This window comes from Balaenoptera acutorostrata, chromosome 11 (genome assembly GCF_949987535.1).
Source record: "Balaenoptera acutorostrata chromosome 11, mBalAcu1.1, whole genome shotgun sequence".
NCBI lineage: Eukaryota > Metazoa > Chordata > Mammalia > Artiodactyla > Balaenopteridae > Balaenoptera > Balaenoptera acutorostrata.
The window spans coordinates 98313368-98326562 of NC_080074.1; the positions used below are offsets into that span (position 1 = coordinate 98313368).

The window sequence follows — 13195 nt, forward strand, 5'->3', positions numbered from 1 at the left end:
GATGTATAGCTGAAGTATGTTTTCCTATCTCAGCTGGAGTTGTTTTGTCTTTTTTTTTTTTTGGTCTTTTTTCGTCACTTCGTTCGCTGAATAGTAAGCTCAGAGCCAAAGGTACAGGTGGAATAGCGCTCTTTAGTAAATGTAGGCGTATGAGCTGAGAGCATAGGAAATGGGGTTGTTTTTGAAATGAACACGTTCACATCTGAGTTCAGCAATAGGCATGTTTGGTTTGGTGCTCTTAGCTCTTGACTAATCCTCGTTGAGATGGTTGATGACGTTTCGGTTAACAGCTTCCTTTAGGTTAATGAAGGGGTTAGTAGTTCTAATATCCTTGAACTTCTAACCGCAGAGGTTTTCAGCACCAACTGCTGTGTCGTGCTTATATATGTGTGTCTTTCAGAAAAGAGGAAGGGGGCCTCTTTGCAACCGCACTACAAATTTCTTCCCCCAGGGAGTAGATGGTGCCCCTAGGTTGAGAGACACTACAGTATATGTCAGTTCTGTTGAGTTACTTCTCAGATCCACTGCACCTTTCAAATTGTTTATTCCCTAAATCAAGTACATACTTGAGCCTAGGCTTGCGCAAAGCACTGTTCGAGTGGCACAAACCCACAAAAGACCCGAGTCCCGCTGAGTTTGCGTTTTAGTGAGTGAATATAGAGAATCAACAAATATGTAAACAAATGTGAAATTTAATATCAGATGGCAATATATGTTATAAAGAAAAATAAAACATGGTAAGGGGCAGAGATTGGCATAATTGTGGGAGGTATGTTTATTTTAAAGGGGGGGTGTCTTTCCTATAAGATAAGAGGATATATAAATGGAGTCCTGTGGTGAGAGATGGATAACCATTTGACTATCTGGAGAGAAGAACATTCCAGGCAGAGGGAGCAGATGCAAAGACTCTAAGCAGGGAGCATACGTGGCTTGTTTGAGAAATCATAAGCTGGCGAAATTGGATTGTTCAAGAACCTTGTATTGCTTTGCAAGTTTAAAAAAATCAAAATTGGTAATATGCACAAGGCAAAAATGTTCAAAGGTATACAAAAGTATTTTATGAAGTAAGTCTCCCATCTCAGTCCTGGTTCCCTCAAGGCAACCGGTTAGCATGTTTTTAAAACATATATCTATTTCAGATATCTTTTGTGCGTGAGTCTGTGTGCATGTGTGTGTCTGACCAACTAATGTGAATTCGGGGAGATGGGGTCTTAATTGTCTCTAACGAGACTTATACATCTGTTGTTATAATTCTGTAGGTAACTTTACTGCCCAGCTGTTTGCTCTCTTTTCTAACTTTCCCCTTTTCCCTGCTCATTTTAAAGCAATTTTATTATTATGGAGTATTTCCAACATACCTTTTTTTTTTTATAGAATGATCTCGTGGATTATTACATAGGCATATGGGAGTCCACGGATTTTTTTTTTTAATTTTTATTTATTTATTTATTTATTTATTTATTTATTTATGGCTGTGTTGGGTCATCGTTTCTGTGTGAGGGCTTTCTCTAGTTGTGGCAAGTGGGGGCCACTCTTCATCGCGGTGCGCGGGCCTCTCACTATCACGGCCTCTCTTGTTGCGGAGCACAGACTCCAGACGCGCAGGCTCAGTAGTTGTGGCTCACGGGCCCAGTTGCTCCGCGGCATGTGGGATCTTCCCAGACCAGGGCTCGAACCCGTGTCCCCTGCATTGGCAGGCAGATTCTCAACCACTGCGCCACCAGGGAAGCCCTCCAACATACTTTTTAAAATGTTTTTTAAAAAATGTACCATATACGTTTGGGCCCTGAGATTTTTTTCCACCTAATATCTTTCCTCTTGTTCCATCATCAGTGTATGTAGAGTCCTCTTATCCTTTGTACTGGCTCCATAACTCTGCACTGCATAGCTCTCCACACCTGTGTCAGTCTTCTATTACTGGGTATTGAGGGTTTTTCAACATTGCAATTATAAACACTTCGTCATTCCAACACCCTTACCTCTAAATACCACCATCCATCAGGGTTACAGCTATTCTATTTCTAGAGAAAAAAATGTAGCAATGAGTGCAAAGAGTTGGGGAAAAAAAGTCTTAACTTTGGTAGTGTATATAATTACAACTCTAAAACACACTGGTTGGAGCTACAGGAGAAGATACAAATTGGATGTGATATGAGGATGGGCCTGAAGTAAGTTCTTTTACAGCACAAAATCAGGGACTTGAATTACTTTACCAAGAGACATGCGGTCCCTGGGTGGGAGCACAGCTATAGAGATTAACTAGAGCCTGTTATACCGTGATTACACATTAGCTGTGATCGGTATTCATTTGAAGCTCTGGAGTTTTGCATATTTGCAACAGCACCTATTGGGGAAGTAGCCCTATGCAACTCAAAATGATAGCATGCCTGCCTGCTATGTGCCAAGTAACGCTGGGTGTTTTCACGTCACAAATATATCAATTGCAACAGCATTATCGGGATTCCTGCGTTTATTGCACAGAGGCAATTTTCGAAAGTACTTTTGCCCTTAGTGGATTGAAGAAATGTATTTATAAAGACTAATACTTCGAGATTTTGAAGTAATAAAGTTCTTTGAATCTTAGAACCGACACATTAAATCCAAGAGCTCGTACTTGCTTTCAGCTGAAAAGAGGGAAAAAATCTCTTGACTTTAGAGGAATAATTGTATATATGATGGCATGAATGTCTGGTTTAATAGGAAAAGTCTAGAAAGGAAGCAGGTGCTGATAGAAATCTCTGAAAATTAGGTGATCTTGTCAGTGGCAGTGGTAAAGACTTCATCAGCTTTGTGACTTTCTCAGGGTGAAAGCATTTCATTTTAACTGATAAGCTAGTTCCAGAGCCACCCAGGTTCTCAGAATGGGGATGGGAAGCTGTAATGGAATTGAAACCCACGCTGATAATGTAATACTCCCCCAGCCCCTGTAGTCTGGGCAGTATTCCGTTAAGAAGGGTATAGAGTGGAAGCATGTGAGAAATGAGAAATTGCTACTTTGTTACTGCCATAGTATTATCCTTTCATGCACTGATCTTCTCACTTTAATTCATGGCGGATTTCACCTGTGGAGTTCTGGGTGACTCCTATACCTGCTGCATTGACATGGCACCACTGGGAACAGGATTTACCAAGCAATAAAAACATTGGGAATTGCATGCGTGTGTGTGTATTTTATTTAAGAAATTCCTAAACTATTTGCCAGAATGGTTGTTAGGGGCTGAATTATGTTTCAAATTCTTACGTTGAAGCCCTAACTCCCAGTGCCTCAGAATATAACCATATCTGGAGATAGGTTAATGAGGCCAGTAGGGTGGGGCCCAATTCCATAGGATTGGTGCCCTTATAAGACCAGGAAGAGACACCAGGGGCTCGCATGTGCTGAAGGATGACCATGTGAAGGGGCAGGCAATAGGGCAGCTATCTGCAAGCCGAGATGCCTCAGGAGAAACCAAACCAGCCAGCACCTTGATCTTGGACTTCCAGCTCCAGGACTCTGAGAAAATAAATTGTTTAAACCATCCAGTCTATGGTGTGTTTTTATGGCAGCCCTAGCAATCTAATACAGTGGCTGTATCATTTTACATTCATAGCGGCCATGTATGAGAGTTCTTATCTGCATTTGGTATTGTCACTTTTTAAAATTTAGCTCTTCTGTAAATAATGTGTGTGGTGATATTTATTGTGATTTTAGTTTGCATTTCCCTAGTGGCTAATAATGTTGAATATATTTTCATATGCTCATCTGTTGTGTGTATATTCTCTGGTGAAACGTCTATTCATGTCTTTTACAATTTTTTTTTTTTTTTAAGCTGGCTATGAGTGGCTGAGTCCTTGGACTCAGCCAATCTTTTCAGCCTCTGGATCTAGAAGGGACCGTTGGAGGAACAGACCCTGGTCCCTGCTTCTTTGTCCTGGTGGCTGGGCCGAACAGGTCCCTTGCTCTTGAAGTCTGAGGCTGGGCATTGACCTTGTGGGAACAACCTGAATTTAAAGTGCTGGGAAGATTTTTAAGGGCCAGGGATGGATCTTTTCTAAATGTTATTACTTGTAAATAAAGTCTATTTTTCTCCCTTGGTGGGAAAATTTATTTTAAAAAAAGCAAAACAGTTCTTTATGTATTATAATTTAGATATGAGTCCTTTGTCAAATATGTGGTTTGTAAATATTTTCTTCCAGTTAGTGGCTTGTCTTTTCACCCTCTTAACGGTGTCTTTTGTTAGAGCAAAAGTTTTTGATTTCGATAAAGTCCAATTTATTGATTATTTTTCCTATGAATTGTGCTTTTGGTGTCGTGTCTAAGAACTTTTCATCTAGCCTAGGTCTTGAAGATTTTCTTCTGTTTTCCTCTGAGATAATTTTTGTATAGGATGTGAGGTATAGGTTGAGGTTCATTTTTTTGCCTACGAATATCCGATTATCCCAGCACCATTTCTTGAAAAGACTATCCTTCCTTGGCTGCACTGCTTACGCCTTTGCCAAAATCCAGTTGGCCCTGCTCATGTGGGTTTATTTATGGGGTCTCTATTCTGTTCCATTGGTCTAGCTTGTCTGTCCCTCTGCCAACAACACATTGTCTTGATTACTGTAAATCTTAAAATATAGAAATACAATAGATTTTTATATGTTGACCATGTATTCTATAAATTCACTGAATTCATTTATCAGTTCTAGGAATTTTTTTTTTTTTTTTTGGTAAATTGGAATTTTCCGTAGTTACAAAACAGGATTTTTATCATATTATCTGAATATAGGGACAGTTTTATCCTTTTTTTCCAGTCTGTGTGCCTTTTATTTCCTCTCCTTGCCTCATTGTGCTGGTTGGCTAGGACTTCTGTATTTATTTCATTGATTTCTGCACATTATTATTTCCTTTGGGTTTATTTTGCTCTTCAGTTTCTGGTTTTTTTAAGATGGGAGCTTAGATTATTGACTTGAGACTTTTCTCCTGTTCTAAGATAAGCATTTTAATGCTATAAATGTCCCTCTCAGCACTGCTTTACCTGTGCCCCACAAATTTCAAATGTTGTATTTACATTTTCATACAGTTTAATGTATTTTAAAATTTGAGACTTTCTCGTTCACCCATTTAGAAGTGTGGTGCTTAATTTCCAAGTGTTTAGTGCTTTTTCTGTTATCTTTCTGATGTTAATTTCTAATTTTATTCCCTTGTTGTCAGAGAACATGCTGAATAATTTTACTTCCTTAAAATTTGTTGAGTATTATTTTGGTTTTATGGCTCATGATATGGTCTATCATATAGCATGTTCTATGAGCTCTTACAAATATTTCTGCTCTTGTTGGGTGGACTGTTCTATAAATGTCAACAAGATTCTGTTGATTGATGTTGTTGTCAAGTTTTCCTACTTTCTTGCACCAACAGACCATCTGTCCATCTAGACCCACTGGTTTCTCCTCCATCAACATGTAGTGCTGAGTTTTGGGGGAGACAAAGGAAATCTTCAAAGCTATATACTGACTGAGTTTATCAAAAGATGTGGTTTCAAACTGGGAGATTGGAATTGACATATATACACTAATATGTATAAAATAGATAACTAATAAGAACCTGTTGTATAAAAAAATAAATAAAATTCAGAAATTCAAAAAAAAAAAGATGTGGTTTCAGCCAGACTGAGTGAAGAAGGGGCAAGATCTTAGCACCTTTCCCACTTGGAAACTTGTCTTGTGAACTCATGTAGACCTAAGGTAAACCTATCTTAATTCCTTCAAAAATTTAAGAAACTGGGTTAGGCAAATTAAAGATGATAAAAATTGTATGGAAAAAAAGTAAAGAAATATGGTAGTATTAACTTAGGGACTTTTTAATCTTTAAGGTTTCTTGCATAACTGAAAAATACATTAAGTGCCAATGTTCTCAGCATTGTTTTAAACCTTCACACCAATCCTGGCTAGTAGCTTTTGTTGCCATTTAGGAAATGAGAAAGTTGTGGATCCAGGTCACACAGATTCACTAGGAGGCTCAAACCCATGGAAATGGAGGAGACAGAGAGAAAGAGTCCGGGAATCAGAAGATCTGGGTTCAGATCCAAAGTTCTCATCATCTTTAATCTCAAGCCACTCACTCAGCAGCAGGGTTTTCATGTCTGGCTGAAAGGAAAAACGTTGTGTGGATCAGTGGTTTTCAACTGGGGGTCAGGGTGAAGTCATTGCAGAGTTTTCCCCAGCTCTCCCTCAACTTTAGTATGCCATTGTCCTTTCGTAAGTGCCTCTGTCAAGATCACTTCTAGGGATGGCACCAAAGAACTATATTTCACTGGCTGATATTCGTAATCTGGGTCTGCACATAATTGTAGGGGAAATGATAGCAGAGGCAACAGCCAATGTAGAGTGTTCCAAGCGTGTGGCAACAAACAGGAACAGGCAATGGAGAAGCTGAATGAGGATTGGACAACTTGCTCACTTACTGTCAGTTTAGAAGTGTGTTTAGGAACTTCCCTGGTGGCACAGTGGTTAAAAATCTGCCTGCCAATGCAGGGGACACAGGTTTGAGCCCTGGTCCGGGAAGATCCCACATGCCCCGGAGCAACTAAGCCCGTGCACCACAACTACTGAGCCTGCGTTCTAGAGCCCGCGAGCTACAACTACTGAGCCCGCGTGCCACAGCTACTGAAGCCCACGCACATAGAGCCCATGCTCCGCAACAAGAGAAGACACCACAATGAGAAGCCCGCATACCGAAACGAAGGGTAGCCCCTGCTCGCCACTACTAGAGGGAGCCCGCGCGCAGCAACGAAGACCCAACACAGCCAAAATAAATAAATAAATAAATTCATTTTTTAAAAAAAAGGAAAAAAAGAAGTGTGTTTAAACTGTGATATGAGACCATTTTTGACAAGTATAGTTTGAGATAACTCTAAAGTTGCTGAAGTTAAAATGTACTAGTGATGGTTAAGAACTACTGAAGTCATTTTCTTGACAGACTCTGAACTTTTCTTTTTTCCTCCACTTTTCCTTTGCTTAGTCCTTCCTCTCCTCTTCCTTCTTTTAAGACATTCATTTTAAGGTTCAACTACTGCTGGTGTCACATCCTTTACAAATATGACTGTAGTTGCGAGGTTGCAGATGAACCACGGTAGGAGTTTTCCAATGCTTTCAATCTGGATTCCCTTTCCAATCTTATTCATCACAATGTCCCAGTTTGTGTACTTATAACTTAGAGTGGTCAGAGGCTTGTTTGTTTTTTTCCCTACCACAACCCTCAGGGATAAATTTCCTGATGTTAATAAAGAAATAAGAAAAGACTCAGTTGTACAGTTTTTCTCATGATACTATGCTAGTGGTTTCAAATGAAGTTATTTAAATTTCATATACTATAGGTACCATTGAGAATAGTTGTCTCTGTTCTTTTAGTCATTCATTCTAATTTAAAAAATTGATTTAAGTCAATTTTTAAAAATGAGTATGCAAGTCACTTTACAGTACATCTGAAACTAACACATTGTAAATCAACTGAACTTCAATTAAAAATAAATAAATAAATAAAAAAGTGAGTATGTATCCCAATGCATGCGTTTTTTAATACAAAAACTCTGTGTATGTATTTGTATGTACTTATAGTACCTGTTATAAAACATAAAAAAGAAATTAAAAATGAAAGACAAGATATCATGCAGAAAATGTTGATTAATGTAACAAACTTCTTACTATGATATTTTAATAATAACTAGTAAAGTGATTTAAATTGTTTTATTATTTGTAAAAGTATTGGCTTAATATTTTGTGATATGTGATTTGAAAATATGTTTTATATGTTCATTTTGATCTGATAGTCGATTTCAGTGGCTGTAATAGCTGAAAAAAATGTATGGGTCCAAATGGAAGAAAAGCATTTTCCTTCTATCATGATATATTTCAATTCCATCTACCAACTATTTAAATGTTTTGTTGGAATTTGCATAGAAAATTATCTATCTGGTATCAAAACAGTTATGTAAACTAGTTAGAAATTGTTACATAATAATTGCTTTCAAAGTAAGTGGAAACTATTCATTTATATAAGTTTTAGAGAGGTTAGAAATTTTAAAAAGTTTTAGAAATATGTAAATATGAGAGAATTCAGAGGTGAAAAATATATCATTTCAGCAACAAAAAAATACAAGATAATGAATAATAACATCTCCAAAAACCCGTTTTCAAACCCCATAGCAAGGGTTCTTTTCAAAAAAGTTCAATTTTTACACATTGTGAAAATATCACTTTTACCTTGAAGGTGTTCATCTTTTCTACAACTATCTGCTAGCATACTCCTGTCAGTCACTGAACACAGAAAAAATAGCAAATTTAGGAGACCTGCCTTCATATAAAAGAAAAGTGGATAATATTTTAAATGTGACAATTCTCTTAAGTATACAGGTGCATCTATATAGGACAATTTATTACTTCTCATTTCAAGGTATTGCCAGGATTATACTATTTAATGGTTTTGATTTTACAAAATAAACCACATTGATATAATTATAGATTGCATTATGTTAAACATATATAAACAAATGTAAGTTATCAACCCCTTTTTTCATGTAATTGCATTTCTTTTCTCAGGATACCTCATCCTGCATACGTGACACGTGACCCTCTGACATGCAGATTCAGTGAGTATTCCATTGTCACTCTTTTATATAAAAATACAGTGAATTTTAGTGAGAAAGCTTACTTTCATATACTTCAAGATAAAAACATAAGCAAACCTTCGTATTTTCCTCACAATTTACATATATCTCACTAATGTATCCTATGTACCGAGCACTATATAGATTATCTTTTACCTTTACTGCAAGACTTTTTATTTCCCTTTTATTTATGTGGAGAACAGTGGCTCTGAAAAAGTGGTATGCCTGCATTTCTCAGGGTAGTTAATTCTAGCTGCTGTAACAAACCATTGTAAATTTCAGTGGCTTACTATAATACACTTTTTTCTTATGGACGCTTTTGGTTGAGTGGTTCCCATGGGCAATTTTCCTCCCAGTGGCTTCTTAGGAATAAAATCTCTTTCCTTGCTATGGGTCTGTTGTCTTTAATACATGGTTTCAGCTTGTCCTGCTGTCATCCAGCCAGTAGATAGGGAAACGAGAAGATGTCTCCTGGGCTATGGCCCTCACTGCTCTGAAGAGGTAGGGGGAAATGTCGGTATATATAAGATATTAGAGAAGGGGGTATGTGCAGTCAAGCTCACATTTTGGCAGAGGGTTACTGCTGGTCACCAGGAGCAAATGCCTACGTGAGTGATTTTAGTGCTTTTCTAGATATCAGAAGATGCAAGAAATTGGGCTCATAAAATCTCCTCCTGAAAATATCTAACTATCTGAAGGCCTGTTCTGCCAGTTTTTCCCAGAGCACAGAGACCCTCATTCCTGATCTCCACCCTGAACCCCTTTTAAGGTGTGTTGAAGGTCAGGGATTGCTGTGGCTAGTGACTTCATCCTTGTAGAACCAGATGGCGAGTGACAATTTTTAGTTGGCAATATCTACTGTTCTTTCAATTCCTGAGACGCCCCATTTAGGTGGGGGGCATTGCTGCAGCGAGTCTATTGCTGACTCTGTTTACAGCTTGCATCATTGTTCTGTTTCCATGTGCCATGCAAACCTTTGTAAGCCTCTGGGCCTGTGAAGCTGTGTATGGTCCCCTGCTGCCCTCCTATGGTGAAGTTGGATTGTTTTCAGATAAAGTTGGAAGAATCCATTTGCCTCGCTTTTGTGTTAACTTCCTTTGAAACAGTTCCAAAGCAATGCTACCCAAAGTCTATCATAGTTTTTTGGCTTTGTTTTGTTTTTCTGTTTTGTGAAATAACTCTCCCAGTTGTACTTACGGTCACCTTTCCTGAGGCTCAGTTATGTTATGAGGTCTAGGCCAAAGGACTTTAAGAGACAGACACAACGCTGAACATCATTCTATTCTTGTCATTGGGCAAAGCCTTCTTGCTCTGACTCTTTCCTTATAATTAACAATTTTCTAGGGCTTTCTCCATGCCTCACGTAAACAGATTTCAGGAGGGTCCACCCCACCAGTCTTCAAGCTGGAATTCCTCCTCACATTTGTAGAATCCGACAGAATACACTAAATAACACAGGAACGAGTGTTGTTGTAGGAATTTAGAGGATCTGGTAGAGGTGTGTATGGACTAAACTGCAGAATGAAGAGGTCCCCAGTATATATTTCAGGGTGACCTCTTGCTGTTCAGTACTTAATATGGACAGAGCGGAAAATGGGCATTCAATAAATGCTGATTGAACGAATGGCAAGGCTGAAATAGCCATCTGGCAGGGAAGGATGGACTGAAGCATTGCTGAAAATGAGTAAGAGGGACAGAAATTTGAGACAGAGGTAATAATTGAAATTATAAGGGAATGAACACTTGGAGAGAAAAGAGAAATAAGGGATATCTAGACACCTTATTCATGCATATATGTGTGGGACCAGTGATACATATATGCCTCCTGTTTATATCTTCTGTTTAAGATTCTCTATCCAGCATGTATGTAGGTGTTTCTGTGTCTGTGCAGTTATTTCCAGAGTTTTCTCTATCTCAGAAATTTTAAAAATTCATCATTTATTTGAATTGTTTATTAAAATTGGAGAAAAAACTTTTGAATCCCCCTTTGTTCTATCTGTATATATTTTAAAAAATTTCTAGGTCCTAGAGGTTATTACTTCTATGACTGTAGTGGGTCCTTTACAAAAACTAGATTTTTAAACACAATTCTGTGTATCAGAATGGGTATCTAGCAGTATGTTGGATGCTGCAGGAATTACAAAAATGAGTAAGCCATGGTCTCTGCCTTCAAGGAGATCAGGGTTTTTGGGGAAGTAGAGTAGGAGATTACATAATATAAAGCTCAGATCAGTTCATGTGTCCTTTTTTTTTTTTAATAATGCGACTATCTTTTAAAATTTTTATTTATTTATATTTATTTTTGGCTGTGTTGGGTCTTCGTTTCTGTGCGAGGGCTTTCTCTAGTTGCGGCAAGCGGGGGCCACTCTTCATCGCGGTGCACGGGCCTCTCACTGTCGCGGCCTCTCCTGTTGCCGAGCACAAGCTCCAGACGCGCAGGCTCAGTAATTGTGGCTCACGGGCCTAGTTGTTCCACGGCATGTGGGATCTTCCCAGGCCAGGGCTCGAACCCGTGTCTCCTGTATTGGCAGGCAGACTCTCAACCACTGCGCCACCAGGGAAGCCCCTCATGTGTCTTTTATTCATCAATTATGACATAAAGGATGGGAAGAAAATTTGACTGATGAGACTTCATCCATTCTTTTTTTAAAAATTGAGGTAAAATTCCCATAACAGAATTAACCATCAACCATTCTTAAATGTCAATTCAGTGGCATTCAGTACAGTTCATCCTATTTTAAAAGAGATCCGAAGGAAATAAAACAGTCAGTAGCAAAGACTAGAGAACTGAAGTACCTCAGTCGCTAAATGTGCCACATCACCTTGCACCCAAATTCTTTCTGTTCTAATGATGCCCAATTTCTGCTTAGTTTGTTAACAATGCTGAGCAAACTGGTCATCTATTCAATCTATGACCTATATTTCTTGAATAGAACATGTATTAGGTGTTAGTATCTAATTTGGAATTCTCCCAGCTGTATATTTTCTTCAGTGTCTCCTATGACTGTAAAATCCACGTGGGGGGACTTCCCTGGTGGTGCAATGGTTAAGAATCCGCCTGCCAATGCAGGGGACACGGGTTCGAGACCTGGAAAGATCCCACATGCCGCAGAGCAACTAAGCCCATGCGCCACAACTACTGAGCCCACATTCCACAAATAATACTGGAGCCCGTGTGCCTAGAGCCCGTGATCCGCAACAAGAGAGGTCACTGCAATGAGAAGCCCACGCACAGAAACGAAGAACAGTCCCCGCTCGCTGCAACTAGAGAAAGCCCAGGCGCAGCAACAAAGACCCAATACAGCCATAAATAAATAAATAGATAGATAGATAAATAAATAAATAAATTTTTAAAAAAGTTAACATAAATTCCATATGGGCCAGTAACCTAACTAGTTGTTCATCACTATATCCCTAGAGGAGAACCGAGCACACGGATTATGTAAAAAGCATTTGTGAATGATTGATTACCTACTCCTGGGATTTTTATTTTCACTTGTCCCATATCTATTGCCTCATGTCATAGCAGTGGTCAATATAATCTGGTGCACGCAGTAAAGACTTGGGGTTGCGATTGTCCCTGGAGCTAAAGTCAAATCCTGACCATTCTGAGCACCAATGAAGGCAGCTGTTATTGGGTCGCACAGGAGGTGGCGCTGTTGCGCTTTATCATGACTATAATTTCACCTGGACAGGCGTCTCCTTTATACCTGTCTAGCAATCGCTAGTGAAGGAAATGAATAAGTTGATCAGCAACAAGTCCACCTTTTACAGTTTCGGCAGAGGTTTCCTGCTGGTTCATGTGTGGTGAGTCCCGGAAACCTCAGTGCCCGCAGACTTTCCTTTGTGGGGAACCCGCCCAAACTCCATCCTTTGCTGGCAGCCACGCCCCACAGTGGGAAGGAGGGACTGAAAAGCATTTCCTTGAGGACGGCACAGCTTGCCCTACCCAAAACAGTCTTCTTTTTTTTTTTTTTCCTGGCTGGGCCAGTTTCATCTGAAATACAGAGTGACCAGAGGAAGGACACGGTAGTAAAAAGGGTTTGGGGGTACTAAGGGTGGGAGGGGGATGGCAGTGATGCAGCTCTGGGTGGACTTTGATGTTTGGGAAGAAAAAAAGGGAGGCGGCCGAAAGTGGGATGGTTGCGAGTGGCTGTTTCTATTTTATGTGAGCAGCGATCACCAGGTGAATGAATCTGTATTTCTTTGGAACAAGCATCTCGTGGGTTTTGGCTTCTGTCTTTTTTTAAGGAGAGGCTAAACTTGCCTCAGCAATTTTGGCAAGGACAGAGGCAGCCAGAAAGCGAAGTGATGAGGGGTCTCTGTGTATTACTGGAGAGGAGGCCATCAGGAGAGGGGATATATATAGAAACAAGCATGTACAGGAATTACAGGACTTGTCACAGGACAATACAGTCGTTCAGAAGTGCCGCCTTGGGCTCCCTGCTCTCAGCTTCAGTTCCTCATCTCTTATGCATAATTAAGAACGTAATTACCTCACGGGGTTGTTGTGATATTTAAATGAGATGCGATAATATCTGTAATCATGCTTAAAAATTGTGCAGTCT

General features: G+C 39.3%; 1 protein-coding gene across 5 annotated transcripts in view; it reads left to right on the forward strand.

Annotated features, from left to right (window-relative positions):
- The first annotated feature begins 12523 nt into the window (after positions 1-12523).
- The window catches only part of STYK1 (serine/threonine/tyrosine kinase 1), a 46114-nt gene continuing 45442 nt past the window's right edge, over positions 12524-13195 (forward strand). For 3 of the 5 annotated variants that reach the window (XM_057556610.1, XM_057556614.1, XM_057556615.1), the window contains exon 1: positions 12535-12656. The gene's annotated coding sequence lies outside the window, so the exon portion shown is untranslated. Of the gene's footprint in view, positions 12657-13195 lie in introns of all 5 variants that reach the window. The other 2 variants (XM_057556611.1, XM_007196068.2) reach the window with 2 other exon arrangements.